General features: G+C 42.0%; 1 protein-coding gene across 1 annotated transcript in view; it reads left to right on the top strand.

The window, feature by feature from the left end:
* ERC2 (ELKS/RAB6-interacting/CAST family member 2) overlaps positions 1–23,371 on the top strand; it is an 859,053-nt gene that overhangs the window by 733,891 nt on the left and 101,791 nt on the right. The window lies entirely within an intron of this gene.

Here is a 23,371-nt window from a genome sequence, read left to right as displayed (position 1 = left end):
GGGGTCCATAACTGAGACTCAGAGTACAGAATAACCAGCCCAACATACAGAGCTTGTAAGTGATAGCGCTCAGATTTTATATAGCCCGTCTGAGTCCACATATACCCCACCATGTTTAGGAGGCAATTCAGAGTTGCAAGGAGATGAATATTCCAGAAATTCTGAGGTCCTTTTATCTTTGTATACCTAAAGTAGATGCCAGAAACCCATTTGAGAATGGTCTCCAGCCAGCCATTCATAAAGAATAGTTCTGCCTAGAGCTCTTAGGCTTAGGATGTTTGATCACATAATGACTGCTAGTACTTTTAAACTCCCATCATGTGCCAGGTATGAGTCAAAGGGCTTTATATACATTAACTCATCAACTCCCACCAAAGAGGAAGAGTTGATGCTCTTACAGAGAAGGAGCCAGAGGTCCAGAGAGGTTGGGTGTGCTGCTCAGACTTCATAGCTGGACACACCATGAAGCTTGAACAGACATTTTTGCCACACAGCTTTAAGTGGATTTTGCATTTGGCATCTGGAATTTCACTGCATAGGTTAAATTTTTATTCCAGCACTTGTTAGTTGAGTGATCATGAGCAAAATACTGAACCTCCCTGAGCTTCAGTTTCCTCATCTGTAAATTGGGCTAATATATGATTCAGAGGTTTGTTTGTGAGGTATAATGTATATAAAGTGATTTGCACATGCCTGGTAGACAAATGTTCCAAACATGTGTGAGCTCCCATTACTACCCCTGCTCCTGCTAATAGATTTTATCACTACCAACCCTCAGAGATACTTTAATTTCATCTTTGTCATTTTTCACATACCTTGGAGTCACAGCTCATTGAGAATATACTGTTGAACCATGGGAGATAGAGCACACAACTGTTGGCACTAAAGCCTCCCTGGTCTCCGTGCCCCTAAAACCCAAGCACTTGGGGAGGGGTGAGCAGATGTGTTAGGAGTTGTAGACCCCAGTTCCCAACCTGCACTGAACAGGCCCACAGCAGTTATTAAATTGGTTTGGTTTGTGTATGCATCCCTCATAGATAACAGTCAGAGAGGACATCCCAGGGAAAGTGAGTTCCAGATCTCACTTGTCATCACCCACATAACTGACCTGAGATTCCCAGGCCAATGGGAGGGAAAAATCATGGGTCTGGGGATTTTGAGGCAGGTGGGCACATGAGAGACATTACCCTGTTCAGGCTGCCTTTTGAGCTCATCCCATGCAGGACTCTGCCCATAGCAGTCTCAATGACTGAACATGAGTAGCTCATTCAACAATCCCCTAACTATTGCACTCTGCCAAGCACATAGTGGGCACCAAATAAATATTGTTTTGTGTGAATAATTGCATGATTTCCACAAGCCAGGTCTACACCAAGTGTTTTCTGTACACATAGTTTACAAACATTATCTCACTTTTTCCTCAGAAGCAACCAGTGCATTGCATACTCATGTCCATTGAGTTGGTGATGCCATCCAACCATCTCGTCCTCTGTTGTCCCCTTCTCCTCCTGCCTTCAGTCTTTCCCAGCATCAGGGTCTTCTCCAGGGAGTCAGCTCTTCACATCAGGTGGCCAAAGTACTGAAGTCTCAGCTTCAGCATCAGTGCTTCCAGTGAATATTCTAAAGGCACATCCCACGATATGCTCATCACGCTCTCGCTCCACTGCTGAAAATTCTTGCCTGGCTTCCCCTGTTGGCAGGATAAAGACAAATTCAAACCAACATGCTATCTGCCTTGTACATGCAATTCCCTCTGCCTGGAACACACTTTCTTCTTTTCCTCACCTAGTTAACACCTACTGGTCCAATTCAGTCTCAATCCAACAGCACCTTTTCAGGCAGGCCTTATGGGACGTTCTCAGTTGGGGCAAATCCCCAATTTGGCACTCTTGTAGCACATGTACATCATTTAATTGCACCAGAACAAATGCAGTTTTTGCATTTGTTTTGGTGATTACTTGGACAGAAACTATCTGTCCTGCTTGTTAATGAACTCCATGAGGACTGTGAATGTGACCTCAGGACTTTTCTTTTTTTTTTTTTTTTTTTTTGCTGACCATTTACAGCTGCTAACATTTGCTGGTTGGCATTCAGCGAGTGTTTGTTTGCTGTATAAATGACTGAATGAGTGAATTGCTAGAGCAGCTTATTAAAAGAAGAGACTTCCTTGATCAATCATGACTTTAGACAAAATTGAGCCTCATAATTCTGCCTGTAGTATTCCAGGAAGCCACTGTCGGAGTTGGTAAAAAGACATGGAGACCTTTTTGCTGAAAGATGACCACAGAATTGGTGCTGTGTTCTTTCTTGCCATGTTGCAAGACACTTTGCAGAGATGACTTTTACCGCACTTGAATTTTTGCAAGACCGTCTATTTTGAACCCTTCAGGTCCCTTCCAGTTTTGGAGATTTTTTTTTTTTAATTAAATGCACTGAGTTTTTAGATATGGCAGAGATGACTTGCTGTTATGAAAGGAGTCCCTCCTTTTCTTTCTGGAAAATATCTGAGCTTCTTGTAAATTAATTTGCCCAGGAATACCTAAACTCCCATTAAACACCTTTCAAAAGAGCCAGAGAAGGTGATATGAAATCAGTTCAGAAATTCCAGCTATGTTTAACCACAAAAGAATCTTTATGACACTCTGGGTTTTGACCCTTGAGTTGATTCTAAGCTGGACACCTTTATATTGGTGAGAGCAGTACAAATTATCTATCTGTAACTTGTTGCTTACAGAGAGATATAAGGGATTAATCATAGTTTGGTAGTAGACATATAGGTCTATCTGACTTTTGTATTCTTCCCAATGCCATTTCTTTGCAAGTACACACCTCTGACACTTACTCCACCTCTCTTAAAAAAAAAAAAAAATCTGCCTTCCAGATTTTTGCCATTTGAGGAGAGGGATTCAACTAGGAACTCATTAAGGTTTTTTATTTTTATTTTGTATTTTTGTTCTTCCTCTAAGGATGCTAGTTCTAAAAATATTGTTAAAATTTACCATCTTTCCTTCCTTTGTGTCTTGGATCCAATCCCCCCAACTCTTTTCCTCCACCCTTGAAGAAAGGACTGACATCAAAATAATTAATTCTGAAATCACTGGATTTTCCTGCTGCTAAAGGGTTTTTGAAGAAAGCTTAAAACTAAGTCTTACTCCCTAAGCCTTATTTCCAAATGTTCCCTTGTGTGCTGAAATAGTGAAATGCACATCCTTGATGAAAATGCCTTTTTAAAAATGAGGGCCAGATACTATTGTTCAGTTAAAATTAGAACCAGCTTATTTCTCAGAGCCAGTTAGAATAGTTTTGTGATCCGAGATAAATTGTGCTTGGTTTTCTTTTCCTCTTCCTACTAGTTCTGGGTGTTGCTTTTGGTTACCAGGAAACACACTGGTCGGTTGGGAGCAGGAAGGTATTAAGACCAGGATCCTAGTCCACTGATTCTCTATGTTGCTTTCCAGAGCTTGCAGAGATGAGATGTCCTATATCCAGGTTAACATTCTGGACACTGTGCAGAGCTACACAATATAATTGATTTGCGTAGGGCCTACCTCTCCTCTGTAGTGTCCGGACCATCACAGGATTGTCTCCAAGAGTTAGCCAGACGATTAGCCACGCCAAGAGTGGGAGAAGGCAGATGCTGCCACAGAAAGTGTTCAGGAAAGCTGGTTCTAAGGATGAGATTCCAGCCAAAACTGGATCTCGCCACAGGTAGATGCATCCTGTCAAGAAAAACAAGAAGCACCCGAATGGAATGGTTCACCAGGCATTTCTTTCTCTCTTTGCTGGGGGCCTCATGTGGTTGTGCTTCCCATTTACACTTCCATTACATGGTATGCAGATGACTTTTAATTACGCTTTATGGTTTGGGAGGTGAGCGCAATTGAACAGTGGTGAAGGAACTCCATGCAGTGGGGTTCCCATAGCCTCATGTTGTGGTTGGACAAGTGCCAGAAAGCTTGATGTGATCCCAACATTGTAATGCATCACAGACTTGCCCGAGATCAAATTGCTGAAATGCAAATACATTGGTTTTTACTGTAGACTCACTTTGGGTTAAGCTGTTCATGTCCCACTGGTAGAATCTAGCCACATCTCTATTTATCATTGACTTCAGTGCCAAGTGTCTTTACAGTTTTTTCTGGAGAACCTCTTTTTAAAAAAAAGAAAGAAATACTCATTCTCTCCTCAGCAGGCCAAGAGCAGGGCATTCTCACAGAGGTAAAACTTGAAGTTCTTGGTATTACTGAAAACACTTTACTGTTAGTGTCCCAGTGATTGGTCAGGACACTGATCTGCTTTCTTAGCCTGGAGACATTTTTTACTCTAGGGAGCTGGTGCCTCAGTCTCAATAGGCGGGAAATGCATTTGGTTTGCTGGTTGCGTCACAAATTAGCACTCATAGATGTGGAGGCTAAGCGTTTCCCCTGTGATTCCATACGTTTCTCTAATCTTGGTTAGCAATGCACCTTCCAAAACCATCAGGCTGACTTTGGTGGACCACTTTGTCAGTCTCACACCTGAAGAAAGCCATGTTTTAAAGACCGTTTTAGTTCTCGTCCCTAAATATTCGTGGAGGCTCTGTGTGGAGCGCTACTGGGCTGTAGAAGGAGATGTTGATACTGACTTTGTCCTTGAGCCTTGGGTTTTATCATCATGAAGGAGATCATCCCTGGGATTTCTTTGGAGGGAATGATGCTGAAGCTGAAACTCCAGTACTTTGGCCACCTCATGCAAAGAGTTGACTCATTGGAAAAGACTCTGATGCTGGGAGGGATTGGGGGCAGGAGGAGAAGGGGACGACAGAGGATAAGATGGCTGGATGGCATCACGGACTTGATGGACATGAGTTTGAGTGAACTCCGGGAGTTGGTGATGGACAGGGAGGCCTGGCGTGCTGCGATTCATGGGGTCGCAAAGAGTCGGACACGACTGAGCAACTGAACTGAACCACCTACAAGGCAGATATTAGCTCCTAAAACAGATGATAGAGCACATTGCTATTTTTTTTTTTTTGGTGCAGAAGCATTACCAATGTTTAAAAATCTTTGCTTGCTTGAGGGAGCAGGAAATGACTTCACCCAGAAGTAGGAGTTCCTGTGAATTTTGTGATTGGCAATTCATAGCCTAGCTTTTGTGACAAATGCCTATACACCAATGATACTTTATGTTTTCAAGTATCCAAATATCAAGTATCCAAGTATCTAGTCTTAGAAAAGCTTATTCTTTGCTTTTGGAATATACCTTTTAAGTAGAAAAACTTGAAAAGACCAACTTTACCCCCTCATTCCCCCACTTTTAGAAATACAGAAAGAGAAGGGTCTGACTTGTAAGTTTTAGAGTGATCTGCCAGCTTTCTTTCAGTAATTTGAAGCACTGCTGTAGTATCTAGCTGTTGGCAGAGTACATCAGAATAACAGGCTTAGCTGAAGGTGACCAAAACAGAGAATAGCATACAAATGCCAAGAAGATCTCTCACGTGCTTTTTCTGTTTTTTTTTTTTTATTCAAATTTCACATCTGTGCTCTATTTTTAAACATTTATTCTTTAAGTGATAACGCATGTTTTACCAAGCCTCTTATTGGATTAGACATGTTTGAAATCCCCTCAACTTTAACCTGTTCATTACTGCCTTCAAGAACATTCAGATCTCCCACCAAAGCAGAGAGTACATATGGGGAAATTTTCCAAGATGTCAGCCACTGGGGAGCCATTGTGTTTTGGGGAGGGAGGGATCCAGTGGTTGTGCTGTGTAGATTTGGGAGTGTCTTAGGCTGACATTGCTTTAAGAGGAATCTAGCGTGTGTGTAATGTGTGCAGCATTTTTCTTCATTGTGATAGTTTTTTGTTGTTGTTCACATTTTAAAATAGGAGGAGCTAACAGTTTTTGAGCTCTTACTGTATACCTGAAACTAGGCTGCTGCTGCTGCTGCTGCTGCTAAGTTGCTTCAGTCATGTCCGACTCTGTGCGACCCCAGAGACGGCAGCCCACCAGGCTCCCCTGTCCCTGGGATTCTCCAGGCCAGAACACTGGAGTGGGTTGCCATTTCCTTCTCCACGGCATGAAAGTGAAAAGTGAAAGTGAAGTCGCTCAGCCGTGTCTGACTCTTTGTGACCCCATGGACTGCAGCCTACCAGGCTCCTCCATCCATGGGATTTTCCAGGCAAGAGTACTGGAGTGGGGTGCCATTGCCTTCTCCGAAACTAGGCTAGGAATTCTAAATATAGTATCTCATTTAATTCACACAACAACTCTGAAAACCAGGTGTTATAAATTCCATTTTGGAGATGAGGAAACTATGGTCTAGGAACTGGACAAAGATGCCATAGTTTGTGAGGGGTCTCAGTGACCCCTCTATGGTCTTCCCAGCAGATGTCCCCAACTTGATGCAATACCTCTTCAGTCATAGCCCCCCTGACCTGGGGCTGAAAAGGAGCATAAAATACAGGCTTTATTCTCTGACCCTGAGCACTACTCCCAGCACCTCCCGCTGCCCCAGCCAGCTCCCGCCTTGACCCTGGGGTCACATGTGCAGGCTGGGGAGAGGGACTTATCTCATCCTGCATCATCAGGCTTACCCGCTGCCAAGGGAGAGGGGGCTGCGGGCTTGATCACGTGGGTTGCAGTTTCTGCTTTCCCACATGAATTGTTGACATTTGCCTCTTGGAGCCTTTGTGTTTCATTCTCAAGATTTCTGCTTGAAAGGCTTTTTCTCCTTTAGTTTTCTTGTTTCTTCTTTATCATTTAACATATAAAAATAGGCTTCTCCTGATCCCTTTCTGTCTCTCCCTTCTTTCCTTCCTCTCATCATATAATTAAAAGTCCTTTCAGGTTGTCTTCACCTTATCATCTCACATGAATTGAAAAAAGATCCGACTTCCTGCCCTTGTGTCTTCCTGATGCTGAATTTCAAAATGAAAGAAAAGTCCTTCCCCTGGCCCCTTTTATCTTCATACTACCCCTTGAATAACTGTTTAAATTAGACTGATTTTGTCATTGATCAGCATTGTTGCATGGACTGAGTTTACCGTTTCCTGACTTCAGAATTTCTTTTTTTGCTTTTTCAAGTGATAATTTAATAGGAAAAGGATTTTCACTTTCTTCTCTCCTGATTACAGAAAGACAATTATTAAACTCAGAATTTAAAATTTCCAGTAGTTTCTCTTTACTCTTACTTAATTCCATATTCTTTTGGGGAAATGTCACTTTCTTTTCTTTTATTCTCTGCAACATGCAGAGTAAAAGTTCCAGAATCCCTCATATTTACTATTTTTTTAATGTAGCACTATATTATTAATAAGAAATCATAAGGACTTAATTTTGTAACTATTCCTATAATGTAAATGATACTTTTCAAAGTTGAAAGCACATAAATAAATGTTTTATTGTAAAGATAATATATGCTCACTGTAAAAACTTAGAAAAATGTAAATAAAAAACTAAGATCACCCATAATCCTGCCACTCAGAAATAACTGTCATTAAGATTTATAGTTTCCTACATTCCATTGTCTACATGCATATTTGAACAAAGACATGACATACTACATAATAGAGGTTTTTTAGCTTTCACTTTTCACTTTCATGCATTGGAGAAGGAAATGGCAACCCACTCCAGTGTTCTTGCCAGGAGAATCCCAGGGATGGGGAAGCCTGGTGGGCTGCCATCTATGAGGTTGCACAGAGTTGGACACGACCGAAATGACTTCGCAGCAGCAGCAGCCTTATAAATGTTTAATGTTGTGTGCATTTTCCCATGTCCTCAAAAGCCTTCAAACACATATATCTTGGTTCTATGATTTCCATCATTGCCATAATTAATTTTATCATTCTCCTATTGTTAGGATCTCAATCGTTTCTAGTTTTTCACTATTAAAATCCCACTTGGTGAACATTTCAATCCATTAATCTTTTTTTTCATGCTATTTTCTTTAAGATTAATGCCCCAAAGTTGAAATACTGAAGTCATGGGCATTCTAAAGTTTTTAAAAAATTGAACAATAGCTCTAATCAGCAAAGTAGTTGACATTTCAAATTTTTTACAAAAGTGTCAACTGTTTACATTTGTCTCTAACATGCCAGTCATAGATTTGGGAAAGAATATTCTAGTACACTATTCCAGTACAAGTGATAGATAAACTTAGGGAGCAAGAGGCAGAGGAAGACTTATGACTTTAGGGGAATAGTTAGGAGGGGAAAAAATGGGCAGTTCATTCAACAACTCTTTATTGAGCATCAGCTATATGCCAGATACTGTTCAGGGCACTGAGGATACCATAGGGAACAACACAAAAATCCCTGCCCTGGGGGAAGCTTGTATTCTAGTGGAGAGCACAGATAAGAAACAAAATAAAGACATTGAGTCTATAGCATGTTAAATGGCAACCGATGCTATGAAGAGAAATGAAGATGATGTTCTCATGTTCTGTGAGGTGTCTGCGGGTGCTTTTGAATAGGACATCCCCAGGATGCCTCCTTGAGAAGGGGACAGGTGGGCAAAGACTTCCTGGAAGGTGGAGCACTGCCGGGGAGGGAGTGGTCAATAGGGACCAAGTGCAGCCTGGAGAGTTGGAATCTGTTCTTCTCAAGTCAGATCCCAAGTGCAGTTGCTGAGTTGACAAGGTGGGGGAGCCAGAACCCCACAACACCAGTGTTTAGATGAGATTAATTTTTTAAAAATGAGCACACAACAACCACAATCCTATTCCCTTATCTCTACCCTGAGGTGGCCATTGGGAAATGCCCATTGGATGCAGCCAGCAGATCTTTATTGAGATGATCTTTGCAACAGTTTGAGAATGAAATCTTGCAAGGAAGTTACAGGTTCAGATTGGACAGAGAGGTGATCCATTTCAGAAAACAGTGATGATTGACTGGTCAACAGTGATGTCTTAGAAAGTCTCAGTCCAGAGTGGTTCTTACGCCACAGAAACATCTGATTAACTGATCATCTCGAAGCTGGTTTATTTTCTTTCTCTCATGGCCCAGCACTCCTGGAATTCACCCAGCTCAGAAGCCATCCAGAAACCCTACTACTTTGGGCTGCCTTGGGTGTGCCAAAGCCTTTTTGGCTGCTAGGGTATGAAGCAGGCGTGTGGATCCCAAGGCAGGCAGGCAGAGTTTCTGTTGTCAGTCTTCTTGGGTGTGGGGCCCCAATATTCTCTAGGATGTCTGACTCTAGCAGCTGTCTAGAAAATATGATGTTGAATTTTTAATCTGTAAACAAAATAAGGGAACCCACCTTACCAGGAAAGCCCTGGCAGGTGATAGAAGGTGATCCTTCTGAGAATGAACCTGAGGGTCAGAGTTCCAGCCCCGCTCTGACCCACAACACACTAAGAAACCTGAGGCAGCTCTTTTTGTGTCTCTCTCACAGGCTCAGCTTCCCCATCTGTGAGGTGAAGGGATTAAACTAACAGACGTCTTAGTTCTTTGCAGTTTTGAAAGTCAGAAACTATTCCAGTGCATTCCTACATAGAGTACACTGAGTGAGTACTTGATCTACACCAATGGCTTTGAAGATGCCCAAGCAAGTCACAATATTACTTTGACAGAGCTTGCAGTTGAATAGAGGAAATATACTGTTCAGTAAGATATTAATACAGCTAGTATTTCTTGAAGAAATGATATTCTAGGTACAACATTATACTTTTGTTGTTCCATTACAGTCCTCACAAAAGCTCAAGGAGGTGAGCTCATGATCCTTGCTATGCAAATGGGGAAACCAAGTCAGAGTTAGTGAGCAAATCTGCCTTTAGGGTAACACTTTGAACCCCTTTGTTTTCCACTGTCATGCAGTTGCCATATTTCCCACCAGGGAATATTTAAGAATTCAAGGTTTCAAGGATGATAGAGAAGAAGGAAGGCTCTGAATTTTGCTCATTTGACTTGCGTGATCCTGAGTCATCTTCATTACTAGTTGTATGATGGTGAGGAAGTCAACTTACTTTCCTGTGAAATGGGTATGTACTTTGCTGTCTAATTCACAGAGAAGCATTATCACAAAGCATTTTCTCTGGGGTACGGTCTTTAAAAACCTTGAGGGCTGTACAAATGTGCAAGATGTTGATCTCAGATCTGAGGTGCAAAGACAGGGCTATGTTTTTCTTCCCCACAGGGTAGCACTGTGCTTTGAGGAATGATGGTCCCAAACAGTCTCTGGTGACAATCCATTGACACAAACCCGCTCCGCATGACTTATTCCCTTGACCAAAGAAGAAAGAACTTGAGTGACAATGCTCATAAATAGGCCCCTGTCTTCTGCTTTTCTGGGAGCCAGACCGTGATTTATCCTTGCAGAAAAATAAATAGTGCAGAAGGTGCAAACATTGCCTTGAAAGAACCCAGTTCAGTGTGGGTTCAGACATCTTCCTTCCAGGAAAACTTATCCAGACCTCCCAGCCCCGGTCTTGCTTGTCCAGGCTCCAGGGAGGTCTGCTGAGGCCAGGGTCTTCTGAGGCATCTTGAGATGTGCTCGGGCTTCCAGGGAGAGCCTCTGTATTCCTGAGCTTTCTAGTGATGCAATCCTTGGTGAGGCATAGAAACAAAAAGCTGATATTTTGGACGGGTAAGAGCCATCTCTGGGGGATTATATTTTACGAACCAAAGACAACAGTGTTACTGATTTATCTTAATAGCAGATACTATGAGCAAATGTCCCAATTGCCTCTTTGTGCTTTTGGCAAGTATGGATGAGAAATGGAATGGAGCAGACCCAGGCAGAGCTGGCTAGCCCAAAGTGCAGAAGTCTTAATCTTCCTCCCTCCAAATATGTAACTTAGAAAGGTTTCCAAAGTTTTTCAAGTTGCAGGTGGTCACCCAGCTCTGACAAGAGGCATGGCGGGTTCCATCACCAAGTTTTCTGCTTCCAAAACAATTATCTTGGGCTTGAAGGGAAAAAGATGCCTGAATCTTCCCTAGGTAGTTAGTTCTTTAAGCTCAGTTACCATATTCTGGCTCTAAAGATACTATTTATATATAAAGAAACCTTCTTTTATCAAATGATGAGCCCTCCTGCTTGTTATAAGCGTGATTGGGATTCTCGGAGGACACTGCAGGACTACTCTGCATATCCTCCTCTATCAGGGCTGGAACAAGACCATGCTGAACCCAGTGCCTTAGAAGTTGAAGTATAAATTATGTCAAAGGCATGTTCATTGTTGTAACATTTACTAATCCTTATTAGATATGGATAAATTCTCATGGCTTAATTTGGCATGTTGAGTCAGTTGTTCAGATTGTCTTTGGGGACTGGAAAGGAAATGCACAACTTTAGTGTAATTTTTCTTTTGTTTCTTTAGAATGGGACATAATTTTTTATTGTTAGCTGGTGGAAACTTTGGTGAATTGTGGCCAACTGTGGCTCACCCCCACAGGAAGAAAGCATCAGACTTTAGCTGAGAACATAGTCTTTGAAACAAACCAGAATATTTGATTTTTGAAATATCTTCCCACTTTAAAAACATGCTGTCCAACAAATATTAATGTTCTGACCCAGACCAAGAGAACTGAGGAAGTAGAAAGCTACAATTTCTCTCTGAGGAAAATTTTAGAGTGATGTGTGATGCTTTAGTTTAATAATAACTCCACTGAGCACAGACATAGTCTGTAAGGATGCAGGTACAGCCACAAGAGTTCACAGAGCATCCTTCTCACCCTTGGTTCTTAATTTATCCAGAGTGGAAGGAGCTAGGTGTTGGCTAAATATTAGGCATTTCACATTCCTTTACCAGATCACCACATATACATGACCATGAGCACATCCTGTCACTTTACTTCCATTTCTGGAATTTGGTCAAAAAATACACTTGATAAAAGTTCTCCCTTTTGGCTACCAGTTTCATATTGAAAATCATTGTTGAATATTTTAAATTGCTTACATTGAAATCTACTGTCCTTTTTTTTTTTTTTTTTTTAGCATCTCACATAGTTTGGTGGTCAGTCAAGCATGCTCAGTAATCACATTTAGGGGACTCAAATCTTATCAATTGTGTTTGACCAAGTTTGGTCAAACTGAATCAGTTGGTGTTATAGCTGTAAGATTATTTAAGTGAGATTCTTGCTCTGTTCATAATTACAGGTTTATTTTAACAGATCTGTTCTGCAATGTTTTATGAGCAGGAATTTTCTTGGGCAAATCCACCGTGATTCTCAGTGGGGTTAGGGTAGGCAATTTTTGGCCTCTGGGGTAGTTTTTCAAATGAGTGGTCATTAAAAAGCCCAGTTCTGTCCTCCTAGCAACAACCATTTTTCAGCTTCTGCTGAGAGCAGGGTCCAAAATTACTCTATCTCCTTATGAAATTCTGTTGAAAAACGTTAGTCCCTCTGCACTGTGCACAAAAGCCAAATTACTTTTGGAATGTTCTGTGGAACTCTGGGAATTCAGATAGGAATCAAGGAAACAGTACAACATCTTTTCTCCTGCTTTGCTCAATCTGTTGATTGATTTGTAGGCAATTATTCTCCTTACCTTGAACCCTCTGAAGTAGTCTTGGGTCTAACTTCTACTGCTTTTTGGTCATTCCTTTATTTGTTTGTTTTTATAAGCATTTTATCTTCTTTCCAAACTCAGAGAATACAAAGAAAAGTTCTGGAAAAGCAGAGGGTTCATTCTCCATTGAAAGCAGTATTCTTCTAATAATTTGCCAGGATGATAAGATGTTTCTCAGATCTTTTACATTGCTGAAATGTAAAATCAAAGAAAGGGCTTCTGAAACAAACCAAACAAAAACCATGCACTTATTCAGGGACATAGTCAGAATATGCTTATGCTGGTTTTTATACTCAACACTGCCAAGATCTTTATGGCTTGTAAGCTTCCCAAGCCTTCACAGAGACATCCCTGGAGAAGTGAGAAAACTTGGAAAAGAGGAAGAAAGGATTTTTTCCTGATTATTCTTCAGCAGTAGCATACCGAGGACATACAGTGAAAAGTATTGGACCTTTTCTAAGTTATTCCCAGCTTGGAACTTCCACAAGTCTTAATGCTATGTTCCGTAGTCTCATAGATAAGGAAGATCACAAATTAGAGTGGAAAATTAAAGGAATTTCTGGTTCTCTGTAATGTTTCTGGCTGTCTCAGGCTTAATTCTCAAAAGCAATTTATGTGTGTCTTAAAGTTTAAAATAGTTATATTAACTGCAGCAGCAGTTTCTAAACCCAGCTGTCTTTGACATGAACTTTTGAGATTCTTCCTCACCTTCACCAAATACCAAATGGAGGACCAGCCCAGTGACCTGCACATCAGAATCCCAGAGGAGGGACACCAAAAGCTGATGGGCTCTGACTGGCAGATCAGCAGTTGGGACACATTGAGCTGCCAAAGGAAATCAGCAACTCTCAGCCCCTGAAGGTGGGACTCCTTGGGTCACCAAACACTTGCTCTCTGTATATGTATAGATAACCTTACAAGTTCAGGTACTGTTAAGTGTTAACTGAGTGATAAGATCTGGGATGGCTTTTGGCTGCAGTTGTGACCAGAGGAGGTGGGACAAGGGGCTGGTGCAGGAGTGAGGGTGGGAGTGGACACAGGCCATCAGGGCACACAGTGATAAGTGAGACAGTTGAGCAACAGGATTTACTGAGCACAGAGAGAGTCTGAGCCTGGTTCCAGACATTCCAGGACTGTGAAAAGAAACCAGAAGCCACAAACTGATCTCAAGTACCTAGAGCACCTTTCTTGATATCCAGCAGCCTTTCCTGATGATGCCATTTGCACAGAATCAGGGAAGTTGAATAACTTGCTGGTAGTTGAACAGGGATCAAGTGACTTAAATTTGACCATGTGACCCAAGCCTTCTAACCCCACTTCTAGTTTTCTTTACTCTGCAGGGTACTTCCAGTTGTGGAAGCTGTATTAATGGGGTGCTTTTGAGCCTGGCTGTGTTGGAGGATAGAAGATCTGGTGTTATAGGCAGGAGTTGCTCCTGACAAGGGAAGCACCAGGGTAGAGATGGATCCCTGTGGACATGGGATTAGAGACAGAGCATCCTTGGCGAGAGTTCTCTGTAGGAAGCTGATCACTTGCTCAGGAGGAAAGGGAGAGTCTGGCCCTGCCCAGCAAGTGAACTGTTTCTATCTGATGCACAGGATGGTAGGGAACTGCTATGTATTCTGTAGGGAGCGTAAAATACGAGAACTGTCAACATGAAGCAAGTTTGAAATCAGTATTTTTTATTAATGATAAAATGGCTTCTGAGATGAGACTGCTGGGTCACTCTTGTCCATGAGATCTTGCCCTGCTTGTGATGAACCTTGGGCACCTCCCAGGCCATGGTCTTGTTGTCTGCACACTTAAGAGTCATCAGTCAGTAATGATTTGAGTCTTTCATCAATGCGTCCTCACCCTTACCATATTAAGGATAAAATAATAGCGTACTTCAATTATGCAGCCTATGAGGCATGGAAATTTGGGTCTTTCCTCTGAAGTATGGATGTCAAGTAGTGTCCTGTAAAGTTTCAGGACCTGAGAGAAGATCTTTGGGCTGTTAATATTCCAGAACTAAGGACCTTGTTTTGTTATCAGTTTTCATCTCAAGTTTGTTTCTAAATGACATTATGGTGCATGATTCTTTTCATAGTTTATTTCCCAAAATAGGAGGGAAAAGAAGAGAGGGAGGGGGATGCATGGAGAGGAGGGAGGGGAGAGAGAGAGAAGCAGCCTACTGTTTGATTTTGGGTGCTGTTTTTGTTGTTGTTGATTGAGTAGGACCTGGCCTGAAATGTCCTCTGGCACATGTTATTTCTGAGCCATAATTATGCTTTCTAACCCACTCCTTTATGTCTGGGTCCTTAATATCCAAGCTCCTATATAATTATCAGGTTCAGTGTTTGGGAATGAGACAAATATTTTTTGCATGACCTTAGCCTATACACTGCAGTGCCATGCAGTGCCGTGTTATTACAAGATAGTTCCTAAACTCCGAGCTGAACTATTAATTCTCTCAACTTGAAAAGACACAGCAAAGAGATCCTCCCAATCTTTGGCCCATGATGCCAAAACTCAGATGGACACTGACTTGATCCAGCTGAGGGCCCTAAGGTTCCTCGGGGAGGATTTGAACTTGGCCGTAGTCTGTTGGTCCTGAGTCAGAGGGGGACTTAGGAGCCCTTCCTTCTCCATGCAGCTGTATTCTGTAGCTGTGGTAGGGACATTCGTTGCAGTTGTGAAGGACGTGCGTTTTCAAGCATTTGACGGAGCCAGGTTTGCTCACTGTCTCTCCAAGTTTGCTGTACTAGTTTGCTAGACTAGCAAGAGATTGGTTAAGAGTAATCGGAATTTTAGAGGATCAGGCTGAACGGAGGGGAGCTGTGGCCAACCGGCAGGGCTCTGTTAGCTCCTGGACTGTTTTTTGACGTTCTCCCAAATAGAAGCCAGCAGGACTCTAAGTTCTCCAGGGTCAGTCTCAGGAATTTCTTTGCCTGTACTAAAATTATTTCAGTACCATTCCCCCTTAATCTGAGAAGCAACCTATATATCAGCATTTGTGTGTGTATATGTAGCACAGAAAGCTTTCTTATCTTTTATTATTTCCTGTCAGTTATTAAACATTCAAATAATAATAGAAAGAAAGAAAGGAGGATCCAAGCATCCTGAAACCCAGGCATCCAGCAGTGTTTTGTGCTCGTCTTTTTGGACTTTTCTCACACGTGCATGTATGTATGTGTATATCCATATACATGCACACATATATGAACATGCTTCAGCACCTGCTTCACCATCCATTCAAATATATGTTGTGATACTCTTTCCTTCTGATGAATAGAAACATACGTGACTCTTGAATTGCTAATAAATATTCTATTATATGCATAATGAATATTCAGTAATTTGTTTTTAAGAAACCTGATACACGGGTATTTTGTTACCTCTCATTAATTGCTCCTGTGATCAACATCCCAGTGAATATCCTTTTACCCTTTTCATTCCTGTATGTCTGTCCAACTTTCTTTTCAAAAGCCTTTTGGACCCCAGGGTGTACATATTTTGAATTTTAATACATAATGCCAAGTTGCCCTCAGGAAAGTTTATACCAGTGTACAACCCTGCCAGTAGTGTATGAAAGTACCTAAAGAATATGGAAATTAACTTTCCCTTTTCTTAAGCTTTTCTAAATTTTACCGACCTCTAGAATATTACCACTAAATGCTGAAAAGAAAAATGTGTTTATGAACTACTGTAAGTTTGACATTGCTCCACACCCAGATTCCAGAACAAATTATGCAGGCAGTAGTTTATGAAACTTGGAATAAAGTCAACAATCTCTAATTTTTATTTGTTCACTAAGAATAGGTATTGCTATACTCACATTATTTTTTGGAAAGTTAATATAAAGGCAGGACTTCAGCTGATCATTCAGCACAACAAATTCATGTATGCGTGTGTGTGTATTTTATTTACGTGTGTGTGTGTGTGTGTGTGTGTGTGTGTGTGTGTACATATATATAGGCTTCAGAAGTGGCTCAGTGGTAAAAAATCTGCCTGCCAATGCAGGAGACACAGTAGCCATAGATTCAATCCCTGGATTTGGAAAATCTGGAGGAAGAAATGGCAACCTATTTCAATATTCTTGCCTGGAAAATCCTATGGACAGAGAAGTCTGGTGGGTTATAGTCCGTGGGGTTGCAGAGTCAACCGCATGATTGAGCAACTGAGCACACACACACGCACGCAAGGACACATGTGACGCCTTGGAGTCAGACTCTGTTCAGGGCATTATTCTCTTAGAGGAGCTTTGGGTGTGTGTGAGTGTGTATGCGCTCAGTCGCTCAGTTGTTTCTGACTCTTTGCAACCCCATAAACCGTAGTCTGCCAGACTCCTCTATCCTTGGAATTTTCCAGGCAAAATTACTAGACATGGTTTGCCATTTCCTCCTCCAGGGGATCTTCCCAGCCCATGGATGGAACCCACGTCTCTTGCTTCTCCTGCATTGGCAGGGCAGATTCTTATACCAATGTGCCACTTCAGAAGCCCTCAATGAAAAGATGCTCAGCCTCAAATTATAATTAGGGAAATATGAAGGAGATAATAATTTTTCACGTGTTGGATTTTTTAAGAGAAAAGAGTTTGATGAGATTTTGTGTTGGCACAATATAGGCAGAGGTACAGACTGGAAGTTGACCAAAATATTTGAAGGGAAAGTTGGTAATATCTTTCAAAGTTTAAAATGTATATACTTTATTCTAGGGATCTCTACTGAATCTTTTTCTTTGTACTTTATAAAAACATCTATTATGTGTTTCATCATCTATCCTTGTTGAGAATAAGCATATGAGGACAGGCAAAGGTGTTCCTTTGGAAAAATATTCTTTGAAGCATTATTGGAATAATGAAAAGCCAGAAATGACCCAAGTGTTAATCACTCATTCAACAGATATTTACTGATGCTCACTATGTGCCCAGCAATGTTTTAGGTGCTTGGGATAAATCTTTGAATGAAATAAACAGAGATCTCTGCCCTCTGTTTTAGCACATCAATAAAGGACTAGTAAATAGAAGTACATGCAGAGAATGGAATACGTAACCATTAAAAATGAGGTATTTCTACATGATCTTGACATGAAAAGATGGCCAAGACATCTTGGGCATTTCATTTTTAAAGGGAGTCTATGTGCTTCCTTTCTTACATTATGCGTAAAAGTTTTCTTGCAAGACTGGCAAAAATCCTTAATAGTAGTGGTAGATATTAGGACAGGGGAAGGGAGAATTTTTAAAATAAACTCTACACTATTTAATTTTTCATATCTAGATGTTTGATTCCTATAATAGAAAACTTATAGATGTTATAAGAAAGAAGAAATTAGGAAGCTAAATTAGTGGTTCTGCTAGGAAGTAGTTCTACTCAAAGAAGATGGAAAATTCCTTAACCTATCTGTAGGCACTGAGACCAAAATGATTAGGTGTTTGATGCTGTTCAGACTGCAAGAATGGAAATTAATACCATGGTACTTTGGAATGCAAAACGAAAGACACAAGATGGGCCTGTGGTATTACTGGTCATGGACATGGTGGACTTGTCTACACATGCAAATCAAATGGGAAGGCAGCCAGGGGCAAAGGTCCAACAGTCAAGATTTCTGGGGCTTTCTCTGGGTTTGTGATTGACTAATGTTCAACCTCCTGGAGCCTCATTCTCCCCTTCTGTAAAACAGTGAACCTGGAGTCACTGATTTAAGGTATGGCCTAGCACTAACATTACATGAATCAGGATTATTCTGGCAAGTGCTCATTCGTTGGAGAGAGATTCAAGATAGCTGCTGGAATCGCCACTTTCCGGTTACCCACTTCCACTCAGTGCTTTGAAGAAACATTAGTTATGTAATTTAATATCTGCTTTTGTTTAGATTCAAGCTGAAATGCTTTTGGATATTTCGTACTTAGGCTATTTCAACTCCAGGGTCATAGAAGATCAGGTTTTTTGGAGTCCACCTTAAACAGATGACTAAGAGAAATTGATTTTCAAAATATATTCTTCGGATGAATTTAATTTGATGTGCTGGAGAAAACAAACAAACACAACAAAAAACAACATGAGTCAACACCCTGGGCATTTCCAGATTAAACTGGAGTGTGATTTCATCCTCTCTGGAAACTGACTTTCTTTAGATCCCCAAAGCCAAAAGTTGCATTTTGCCTCTTCTGTGGGGATAAAGTTTCATAAAAGAGGTGGTGGTTGTAGTTGAGTTTTCATTCCTGTATGCTGGGGGAATATCAGCCTGGAGCAGAGAGTGAGGGGACCTGTCATGCCTGTTATTCATGTGTCTCTGGGAGGCTCCATGGAGACCTTGTATCCAGAGAGGAAGATGCGACTCAGATTCTCCTTCCCTGTGGAACTAAATTGGTCCTAGTTAGGGTCGGTTCAGAGCACCCCCTATAAAGCTAGTAAGCATACTGAAATCCAAACACAAGGGAGACAGCACAGCAAGCACCGCAAATGAGAAGATAAACGCCAGAGGGAATGTTTCATAGATTTGGTATTTGGGACACTCCACTGCCATGTCTCCCTTCCCATTTGTTTTTCAACTGATTGAAAAACTACTAATGAGCGTGTTTACATTTTCTCCAGTTGTCTTACCCAAGTGTGAGACCAGCTGGGGAGAGGGGTTTGTTCTCTGTCCAAAGCCCTAGCTGTCTCTCCCTCCGTCGTCTTCTCACTCTCCGGCTGCCAGACCCCCTCCACCCTGCCAAACCTCTCCTCGCCTGCTCACCACCCCTCTCCCTGGGGTTCTCTCTGTGTTCAGCACCGGCCAGCAGCCCCACCACATGTTTTGCATTGCTCACACCCTCCCTTCTCTCCCTGCTTTGTTGTCATTTGTTTTGTTTTGAAAGAGGTGAGGTGCAGAGGAGGTCTTGGGTTTGTGCCCTTCCACTCAGCCTCAGCACTGGGATTCGGCCCAGATTGCATTTGCCCCCATTTCTGCACTGACTCAAAAGACCCTGTAGGAGAATGTCTTTCTGTCCTCTCACAGTTCTTCTGGATGCATTTTCTCTCTCTGGTCTGCTCCAAATTTCTAGTCTCTGACCGCTAAAGCCCAACTCGTTCTCAGTTGCTTTGCTCTTTCCTTCTAATGAGGGTGTCTCAAGCTTCTCTCATTTTGAAAACCACCTTCATAAGGTTTTCCATGTTCTCTGACATAATTGCTGTGAAGTCCCTTTTGGATGAGATTGTTGCCATGCACGTGTGCTCGGTTGCTTCAGTTGTGGCCGACTCTGCATGGCTCTATGGTCTGTAGCTCACCAGGCTCTACTGTCCCTGGGATTCTCCAGGCAAGAAGACTGGAGTGGGATCAAACCTGCATCTATTATATCTCCTGCATTGGCAGGCAGGTTCTTTTTTTTCTTTTATTTAAATTTTATTTTTTTACTTTACAATATTGTATTGGTTTTGCCATACATTGACATGAATCCACCACAGGTGTACATGAGTTCCCAACCCTGAACCCCCCTCCCACCACCCTCCCCATATCATCTCTCTGGGGCATCCCAGTGCACCAGCCACAAGCATCCTGTATCCTGTATCGAACCTAGACTAGTGATTCGTTTCTTATGTGATAGTATATATGTTTCAATGCCATTTTCCCAAATCATCCCACCCTCTCCCTCTCCCACAGAGTCCAAAAGTCTGTTCTTTACATCTGTGTCTCTTTTGCTGTCTCGCATATAGAGTTATCATTACCGTCTTTCTAAATTCCATATATATGTGTTAGTATACTGTATTGCTGTTTTTTTTTCTGGCTTACTTCACTCTGTATAATCGGCTCCAGTTTCATCCACCTCATTAGAACTGATTCAAATGCATTCTTTTTAATGGCTGAGTAATACTCCATTGTGTATATGTACCACAGCTTTCTTACCCATTCGTCTGCTGATGGACATCTAGGTTGCTTCCATGTCCTGGCTATTATAAACAGTGCTGCGATGAACATTGGGGTACACGTGTCTCTTTCAATTCTGGTTTCCTCGGTGTATATGTCCAGCAGTGGGATTGCTGGGTCTTAAGGCAGTTCTATTTGTAGTTTTTTAAGGAATCTCCACACTGTTCTCCATAGTGGCTGTACTAGTTTGCATTCCCACCAACAGTGTAAGAGGGTTCCCTTTTCTCCACACCCTCTCCAGCATTTATTGCTTGTGGACTTTTGGATCGCAGCCATTCTGACTGGTGTGAAGTGGTACCTCATTGTGGTCTTGATTTGCATTTCTCTGATAATGAGTGATGTTGATCATCTTTCCATGTGTTTGTTAGGACAGGCATGTTCTTTATCATTGCTGCTAAGTTGCTTCAGTCATGTCCGACTCCGTGCGAACCCATAGACGGCAGCCCACCAGGCTCTACCGTCCCTGGGATTCTCCAGGCAAGAGCGCTGGAGTGGGTTGCCATTGCCTTCTCCAATGCATGAAAGTGAAAAAAGAAAGTGAAGTCGTTCAGTCGTGTCCAACTCTTAGCGACCTCATGGACTGCAGCCTACCAGGCTCCTCCATCCATGGGGTTTTCCAGGCAAGAGTACTGGAGTGGGGTGCCATTGCCTTCTCCTCTTTATCACTAGCACCACCTAATTTATTCAAACACATTTTACAGCAAACCCATAACTATGAAAAGGGCTTCCCTGGTAACTCAACTGGTAATGAATCTGCCTGCAATGCCAGAGTAAAAGTGAAAGTGAAAATCACTTAGTGGTGTCAGACTCTTTGTGACCCCATGGACTATACAGTTCATGGAATTCTCCAGGTCAGAATACTGGAGTGGGTTGCCTTTCCCTTCTCCAGGGGATCTTCCCAACCCAGGGATTGAACCCAGGTCTCCCACATTGCAGACAGATTCTTTACCAGCTGAGCCACAAGGGAAGCCCAAGAATACCGGAGTGGATAGCCTATCCCTTCTCCAGGGGATCTTCCCAACCCAGGAATTGAACCAGGGTCTCCTGCATTGCAGGCGGATTTTTTACCAACTGACCTATGAGGAAAACCCTTGTTCAATTCCTGAGTCAGGAAGATACCCTGGAGAAGGGATAGGCTACCCACTTCAGTATTCTTGGACTTCTCTAGTGGCTCAGTTGGTAAAGAATCTACCTGCAATGTGGGAGACCTGGGTTCGATCCCTGGGTTGGGAAGATCGCCTGGAGGAAGGCATGGCAACCCATTCCAGTATTCTTGCCTGTAGAATCCCCATGGACACAGGAGCCTGGAGGGCTGTGGTCCATGGGGTCACAAAGTTGGACACGACAGTGACTATGCACATATAACTATTAAAAACCCCCACATATTCCCTGTGGCTCATCTTGCATATCTCCAGGTATGTGGGCATGTCTCCTCGTAGCCCTTCATGTGTAAGGCTCTCCATCCTCTCCTGAGCTGCTGCTGGGTTACTCAACCTTCACATTTTCCCCAGCATAGTCATTGAACTGTCCGTTTCCAGTCTATTGACCAGTTCTGTTTGGCCATACCACGAGTTAGTTTCCAAAGTTCTTTAGTTAAGGAGATGATTCCACCCAGGCCAATGATAATGAATCGTTATTGGATATATGAATTGAATGAAGACCTTGACCTCCCTTGTCAGCACAGTTTTAGAGTCTGAGTTCTAATGCCTACAAATAGCCTTCTCGTTTTCTTTTTTCCTCTTTTCTTTTTTTCCCTTCCTTCTTTCCTCCCTTTCACCCCTCCTTGCTTTTTTCCCAGACTCTCTTCTTTTCTTTTTAGTTAAAAAATTGGAATTTGATTTTCAGGCTCACTTTCTAAAGAAACTCTAATAGGCCATACACAGAATATGCCCTTAGTTATTAGAAGTCTGGGTTTTTTTTTTCCAGAGACCCTCTATTGACTCTCTGAGTTGAAACAGTTTAGACTCCACATAAAATATGCATTGTTTACCCAGGCTCTTCATGCTCTGCATACTGTTACAGTCCTTGAAGAGCTTGTCAGTGACAAGTAAGATAAATGAGTGAAGAGGACTTTACAAGTGTTTAAAAGCTAAGTATAGCATGTGCTGCCCACTACTTAATTAAACAGACCTGAGCCTAACTAAGTAACTTTGTGCTGGAAACTTCCAGGGCCTTCCCCTTTTCCCAGACCCCTGCCATTTCGAACAGTGCTCAGAATGTTAGAAATTTCTTGGTTGTCTTCAGTTGCTGACATGTTAGCCTAGGTTTGAAACCATCCTGTTGGTTAAAGCATTAAAAATTAGTACAGCTTGTGGATAATGACTTTTGAATTTCTATTAGGACTTGGTCAGAAACATGGGGCTTGATCAAGATTTTTATAATGTGTGTGAGTTTCATCCTTTTCACAGAGAGCTTTAAAATAAAAAGTGAGCTCTTTCTCTCATCAGCTCTAACTGGGAGCTCTTACTGTCTAGAGAGTCAAGAGCCCATTGCCAGCTCAGTCTTGCTATTTATACTGAAGGGATCAGTCTGTATGAATCTGAGCAGGATGGTAGAGTGTGTTCTTAGGAAGCTGTGGAATCATACTCCCAAATCTTTCAGTTGTGTGGTCTTGGGTAAGTTTCTTTATCTTTCTCATAAACACTACCACTGCCATTATGTATTTTACTTTTACTTTCCCTCTTTACTCATACATTCCAAAAGCACGTTTCTCAAACTTATCCCACAATCTCAACTCACAATATTGTTACAAAGAAGGCAAACAGAGCTATCATACTGAAAAGCCTTAGTTTCTTTACCTGTAAAGTGGGGATAATCACAGCCTCTATCAGGGATGATAGTGAGGATTCTCTCTTGGTTTTTAGGGGCTTCATCTCCTGTGCTCGCCACCATTAAAGATTTTGAATATGCCTTTCTCCACCCCTAGCCTGCATCAGAGCTTTGCTGGGACTGATGAGAAGAGATGGCAACAGCAAAGTGCTATGGTTGGCACAGAGCAAG

The sequence above is a fragment of the Budorcas taxicolor genome, chromosome 1 (assembly GCF_023091745.1).
Source record: "Budorcas taxicolor isolate Tak-1 chromosome 1, Takin1.1, whole genome shotgun sequence".
In the NCBI taxonomy this organism is placed as follows: domain Eukaryota; kingdom Metazoa; phylum Chordata; class Mammalia; order Artiodactyla; family Bovidae; genus Budorcas; species Budorcas taxicolor.
Note: the sequence above shows the minus strand (reverse complement) of the source record. Positions and strands in the feature narration are given on the sequence as shown.